This window comes from Nomia melanderi, unplaced genomic scaffold (genome assembly GCF_051020985.1).
Source record: "Nomia melanderi isolate GNS246 unplaced genomic scaffold, iyNomMela1 scaffold0921, whole genome shotgun sequence".
Classification (NCBI taxonomy): Eukaryota; Metazoa; Arthropoda; class Insecta; order Hymenoptera; family Halictidae; genus Nomia; species Nomia melanderi.
In genome coordinates this window covers 10,001-17,500 of record NW_027476035.1, presented here as the reverse complement: position 1 = coordinate 17,500, position 7,500 = coordinate 10,001, and the positions used below count along the sequence as shown (strand labels likewise).

Here is a 7,500-nt window from a genome sequence, read left to right as displayed (position 1 = left end):
AAGGCTTACTTATGAAACTTACGTCTCTCGACGATGGGACGATCCACGCGAAGAGTTGTTACGTGCACGCGTATGGTGCGATTGCGTCGATTCGCTTTTCTGTACGGGGAGCAATAGAACGTTGAGTTGACTTATCGGGTCTTCGTTGGAATTACCGTCGCTGGCATTGTAAACTCCAGATGACCTTGTGATTCCTTCGTCGGGCACTGGTAAAGGGTGGCGATGATGCGTTCTATAATAGAAATACCCGTCGTAGCGTTTCTTCCGAGTCAACCCGCTCACGAAACACTCTCTCGTCGTGGAATCCCCGCGTCGGAGAGTAAAACGCGAATTCATAGTATGGAAACTTACGTCTCTCGACGATGGGACGATCCACGCGAAGAGTTGTTACGTGCACGCGTATGGTGCGATTGCGTCGATTCGCTTTTCTGTACGGGGAGTAATAGAACGTTGAGTTGACTTATCGGGTCTTCGTTGGAATTACCGTCGCTGGCATTGTAAACTCCAGATGACCTTGTGATTCCTTCGTCGGGCACTGGTAAAGGGTGGCGATGATGCGTTCTATAATAGAAATACCCGTCGTAGCGTTTCTTCCGAGTCAACCCGCTCACGAAACTCTCTCTCGTCGTGGAATCCCCGCGTCGGAGAGTAAAACGCGAATTCATACTATGAAAACTTACGTCTCTCGACGATGGGACGATCCACGCGAAGAGTTGTTTACGTGCACGCGTATGGTGCGATTGCGTCGATTCGCTTTTCTGTACGGGGAGAAATAGAACGTTGAGTTGACTTATCGGGTCTTCGTTGGAATTACCGTCGCTGGCATTGTAAACTCCAGATGACCTTGTGATTCCTTCGTCGGGCACTGGTAAAGGGTGGCGATGATGCGTTCTATAATAGAAATACCCGTCGTAGCGTTTCTTCGGAGTCAACCCGCTCACGAAACTCTCTCTCGTCGTGGAATCCCCGCGTCGGAGAGTAAAACGCGAATTCATACTATGAAAACTTACGTCTCTCGACGATGGGACGATCCACGCGAAGAGTTGTTTACGTGTACGCGTATGGTGCGATTGCGTCGATTCGCTTTTCTGTACGGGGAGAAATAGAACGTTGAGTTGACTTATCGGGTCTTCGTTGGAATTACCGTCGCTGGCATTGTAAACTCCAGATGACCTTGTGATTCCTTCGTCGGGCACTGGTAAAGGGTGGCGATGATGCGTTCTATAATAGAAATACCCGTCGTAGCGTTTCTTCCGAGTCAACCCGCTCACGAAACTCTCTCTCTCGTCGTGGAATCCCCGCGTCGGAGAGTAAAACGCCGAAGGCTTACTATGAAACTTACGTCTCTCGACGATGGGACGATCCACGCGAAGAGTTGTTACGTGCACGCGTATGGTGCGATTGCGTCGATTCGCTTTTCTGTACGGGGAGTAATAGAACGTTGAGTTGACTTATCGGGTCTTCGTTGGAATTACCGTCGCTGGCATTGTAAACTCCAGATGACCTTGTGATTCCTTCGTCGGGCACTGGTAAAGGGTGGCGATGATGCGTTCTATAATAGAAATACCCGTCGTAGCGTTTCTTCCGAGTCAACCCGCTCACGAAACTCTCTCTCGTCGTGGAATCCCCGCGTCGGAGAGTAAAACGCGAATTCATACTATGAAAACTTACGTCTCTCGACGATGGGACGATCCACGCGAAGAGTTGTTTACGTGCACGCGTATGGTGCGATTGCGTCGATTCGCTTTTCTGTACGGGGAGAAATAGAACGTTGAGTTGACTTATCGGGTCTTCGTTGGAATTACCGTCGCTGGCATTGTAAACTCCAGATGACCTTGTGATTCCTTCGTCGGGCACTGGTAAAGGGTGGCGATGATGCGTTCTATAATAGAAATACCCGTCGTAGCGTTTCTTCCGAGTCAACCCGCTCACGAAACTCTCTCTCGTCGTGGAATCCCCGCGTCGGAGAGTAAAACGCGAATTCATACTATGAAAACTTACGTCTCTCGACGATGGGACGATCCACGCGAAGAGTTGTTTACGTGCACGCGTATGGTGCGATTGCGTCGATTCGCTTTTCTGTACGGGGAGAAATAGAACGTTGAGTTGACTTATCGGGTCTTCGTTGGAATTACCGTCGCTGGCATTGTAAACTCCAGATGACCTTGTGATTCCTTCGTCGGGCACTGGTAAAGGGTGGCGATGATGCGTTCTATAATAGAAATACCCGTCGTAGCGTTTCTTCCGAGTCAACCCGCTCACGAAACTCTCTCTCGTCGTGGAATCCCCGCGTCGGAGGGTAAAACGCGATATATAATAGTATATGCCAGTGGTTCGCGCGCGTCGTCTCTGAGATACGCGGTCGACAGAGTTCCGAAAACACGTGATGTGCCACGATTTCCGTGCGTCTTACATCTTTCGACGATGGGACGATCCACGCGAAGAGAACGTTCGTGCTTGCGTGAGGTGCAACAGCGTCGATTCGCTTTTCTGTACGGGGAGAAATAGAACGTTGAGTTGACTTATCGGGTCTTCGTTGGAATTACCGTCGCTGGCATTGTAAACTCCAGATGACCTTGTGATTCCTTCGTCGGGCACTGGTAAAGGGTGGCGATGATTCGTTCTATAATAGTAATACCCGTCGTAGCGTTTCGACCGATGTCACCCGCCACGAATGTCTCTCTCGACGTGGAAACCCCGCGCCGAAGAGTAAACGCGAAGGCTTACCATACGAAAGAAAACGGTATTATACGCCTGTGGTATGTGCGTCTCGGCTCTGTGATACGCGATCGGCAGAGTTACAAAAAAACGTTGATGGGCCACGATTTCCGTGCGTCTTACATCTTTCGACGATGGGACGATCCACGCGAAGAGTAGTTACGTGCTCGCGCGAGGTGCGATAGCGTCGATTCGCTTTTCTGTACGGGGAGAAATAGAACGATGAGTTGACTTATCGGGTCTTCGTTGGAATTACCGTCGCTGGCATTGTAAACTCCAGATGACCTTGTGATTCCTTCGTCGGGCACTGGTAAAGGGTGGCGATGATTCGTTCTATAATAGAAATACCCGTCGTAGCGATTCGGCCGAGACACCCGCCACGAAACTCTCTCTCGTCGTGGAATCCCCATGTCGGAGAGTAAAACGCGAAGGCTAACTATATAAGAAACATATAGTATTATTTATGCCTGTGGTTCTCCGTTTGTCCTACTCTCAGATACGCGACTCGGAGAGTTACGAATAATCGTGATGGACCACGATTTCTGTACGTCTTACATCTTTCGACGATGGGACGATCCACGCGAAGAGATCATTCCTGCTTGCGTGAGGTGCGATAGCGCCGATTCGCTTTTCTGTACGGGGAGAAATAGAACGATGAGTTGACTTATCGGGTCTTCGTTGGAATTACCGTCGCTGGCATTGTAAACTCCAGATGACCTTGTGATTCCTTCGTCGGGCACTGGTAAAGGGTGGCGATGATTCGTTCTATAATAGAAATACCCGTCGTAGCGATTCGGCCGTGTCACCCGCCACGAAAATCTCTCTCGTCGTGGAATCCCCGCGTCGTAGAGTAAACGCGAAGGCTTGCTATAGAAGACTATAGTTTATACGCCTGTGGTTCACCGGTTGCCTGCTCTCCGGGGTACGCGATCGCGCAGGAGTTACGGAAGAACTTGATGGGCCACGATCTCCAAGCGGCTATATCTTTCGACGATGGGACGATTCACGCGAAGAGAACGTTCGTGCATGCGTGAGGTGCGATAGCGTTGATTCGCTTGTCTGTACGGGGAGAAATAGAACGATGAGTTGACTTATCGGGTCTTCGTTGGAATTACCGTCGCTGGCATTGTAAACTCCAGATGACCTTGTGATTCCTTCGTCGGGCACTGGTAAAGGGTGGCGATGATTCGTTCTATAATAGAAATACCCGTCGTAGCGTTTCGACCGATGTCACCCGCCACGAAATTCTCTCTCGTCGTGGAATCCCCGCGTCGGAGAGTAACCGCCGAAGGCTTGCTATAGAAGACTATAGTTTATACGCCTGTGGTTCACCGGTTGCCGGCTCTCCGGGGCACGCGATCGCGCGAAGGTTACGGAGGGACGTGAAGCGCCCGAGCAATGAAACGTCCGCAGGAGGAAACGAGCAACCGCCGAACATTGTTTCGCGACGTTTCCATAATGTATTGTCGTTTCGCTCGCATCCCGCTTCTTTCCCCTAGTTTCCTCGACGCGTAGTTTCGCAGCCTTAGTGGACGAATCATTCTCGATTCGAGGAAAGATATGCAGTGGGGCGTGCAATGAGCCCGCCAGAGACCACGATCTCCAATGCGTCTTTACATCTTTCGACGATGGGATGATCCACGCGAAGAGAACGTTCGTGCTTGCGCGAGGTGCGTTAGCGTCGATTCGCTTTTCTGTACGGGGAGAAATAGAACGATGAGTTGACTTATCGGGTCTTCGTTGGAATTACCGTCGCTGGCATTGTAAACTCCAGATGACCTTGTGATTCCTTCGTCGGGCACTGGTAAAGGGTGGCGATGATTCGTTCTATAATAGAAATACCCGTCGTAGCGATTCGGCCGAGTCACCCGCCACGAAACTGTCTCTCTTTCGTCGTGGAAACCCCGCGTCGGAGAGTAAAACGCGCGAAGGCTGTGACTGTAACATATATATATACAGTATACAATGCCTGTGGTTTTTGCGCGTGTCGGCTCTTCGGTATACGCGATCGGCCAGAGTTACGGAGGGACGGTGAAGCGCACGAGAAATTGAAACGGCCGCACGATTGGAACCGAGCAACCGTCGAACATTGTTTCGCGACGTTTCCATAATGCGTTTTCGTTTCGCTCGCATACCGCTTCTTTTCCCCTAGTCTCTGAGACGCGTTTTCGAGCCGTTCTTCTACTATCGATTCTCGTAGAGAGAAGGGACCGGGTAGTCTGGAAGTGGAACCCGCATCTTGCGTGTACCGTACACGGAATTGAGAGGACCGGCCGTGAAGCTCGTTTTAAAGCCGTGCGTCTGACACCCAACTCTTGCGCGCCAATTTCGCGGCAAGAGATAATATGGGACGAATGACCGGCAAAGAGCCAGCTGTGAAGTCTGTTTTTTTAATCGAATCCGTGGACGTGTGTATGCCGTAGCGTCGCTCGTCGTGTTCGTTCATGGTCGTTCCGAGAGAAAGAACGAAAGCGGTAACGAAGGGACCGGCCGTGAAGCTCGTTTTAAAGCCGCGCGTCTGACACCCAACTCTTGCGCGCCAATTTCGCGGCAAGAGATAACATGGGACGAATGACCGGCAAAGAGCCAGCTGTGAAGTCTTTTTTCATTATTTGCTTTCAATCGATCGATCGGTACGATTCGTGCAACGTTTCGCGCGATGCGACGCGAAAACATGCGCGCAACAATAGATGCGTCTGATCGGAAGAACGCGAGGGTCGACTGCACGCGATGGATTCAGTATCGGGTAGGATACAAAATATATCCCCGTCGTTTCCACGCGTGCGAGTCTTCTGCGTCTTTCGCGGGTTTTTGAATGCACTATACGCCCGGAACGTCGAGAAATATATACATATTACTTGAACGTTTTTCGTCTCGAAAGGCTTCGGTGTCGTCTCCAAGGCGACGCCTGAATCTCCTTCGCGCGCTGGTCGGAGATTCAGGTATCAACTTTTATCTTCTCTTTGAAAGAAGAGAGATATTAGGTCGAACAAATGAGAATAAAATTATATATGTGAAATATAAAATTTATACGATTACCCTGAACGGTGGATCACTTGGCTCGTGGGTCGATGAAGAACGCAGCTAATTGCGCGTCAACGTGTGAACTGCAGGACACATGAACATCGACATTTCGAACGCACATTGCGGTCCACGGATACAATTCCTGGACCACGCCTGGCTGAGGGTCGTTTACGTACCATACACTGCTTGCGTAGCTCTGTCAAATCCCCGCCGTCGTTCACCTCTTCGGATCGAACGTTTTTTTACCGAAGGGCGCAAAGAACGTTTCTGAGTCGGGTTAAGAGAAGGATGCTACGTACGAGCGAACGATGGGTGTCTCGTCGGCGTTTGTCGCGGACACGCGAAAATTCTGTGAATTTCACGGACAGTGTACGTTCTAGTTGTTGCAAAACGATCGGAATCGTTTGTATGGACTCGCGTGAGTGTTCGCGGCGTCGTGCGTCGTTCAATTACGACCGCCCGCGGATACCGCTCCACTGCGATATGGATCTGAGCGACAACTTTTTCGGCTGTTCGTGAGATGAACGGTTTCGTGTGTTTAGAAAAATTTTTTTTCCCGCGCTCCCGACGTCACCTGAAATGATGCGTCAGAGGTGAAAGAAAATATTAAGAAGTCGAGAGAGAGAGAGACTACACACGTTTTATTCATATTTTGTATACCGTGCGTGAGACGGATGTGCACGACACGTCGTATGTCGGTATATTACCGACTGGCCCCAGGGAGATTGTTTTCTTCCTCTCTTACGAATGAGATGTACGTTTCGGAGGATCGTCGTTACCGAAACACACGGCAAAACGAGACTTCTCGCAGCAGAACCTTTATACACAATACACATCGACTCTTTTTACCCCGAGAGAGAGAGAAAAGGTGTATTTCTTTTTTTTATTTTTCGAATTCGACGCACGAACGCTTTGACGACTGGAGAAAAACACGGTGTGTGTTAAAATCGTGCGGGACGAGCATGCGTATTCGTAACGGGTCGAATAGTTCTTATTCCCCGTCGTCGCGTGTCCTCGCTGGACCACCACCGTGCGCTTCCGCCACGTTCAGTTGAATTTCGAAATATATATATATAAAAAGAATCACCATATACTCTCTTTCGGGAGGTGTATTTTTATCGGTTTCTGCTATAGAGAAGAGACGGAGATCGTGTTGTGAGGTGTAACGTTTCTGTATCCCCGTTTCGGAGGATCGTCGTTATCGGCGGAACACACGTCAAAACGAGACTTCTCGCAGAACCTTTATACACAATACACATCGACTCTTTTACCCCGAGAGAGAGAAAAGGTGTTTTTCTTTTTTTTTTATTTTTCGAATTCGACGCACGAACGCTTTGACGACTGGAGAAAAACACGGTGTGTGTTAAAATCGTGCGGGACGAGCATGCGTATTCGTAACGGGTCGAATAGTTCTTATTCCCCGTCGTCGCGTGTCCTCGCTGGACCACCACCGTGCGCTTCCGCCACGTTCAGTTGTATTTCGAAATATATATATATATAAAAAGAATCACCATATACTCTCTTTCGGGAGGTGTATTTTTATCGGTTTCTGCTATAGAGAAGAGACGGACGATCGTGTGTGACACCACGTGGTAACGTTTCCGTATCCCCGTAAAATACGTTTATCTTTTCTCGTAGAAAAGAGAGAGGAAGAGGCAGGAGCTCCTCTTTGGCGAGGCTTTCGAACGTCGCGTCCCGTCCGCCGGAATATAATGATATAAATATATAACCGCCGCCGACTTTGTGCGAAAGCGTTGA

The 7,500-nt window shown here is 49.7% G+C and overlaps 1 non-coding gene across 1 annotated transcript; it reads left to right on the top strand.

Annotated features, from left to right (window-relative positions):
• Positions 1-5,754: 5,754 nt before the first annotated feature.
• Positions 5,755-5,909, top strand: LOC143176867 (5.8S ribosomal RNA). Its single transcript, XR_013001368.1, has one exon. It is a non-coding gene; the product is annotated as a 5.8S ribosomal RNA (ribosomal RNA).
• Positions 5,910-7,500: the final 1,591 nt, after the last annotated feature.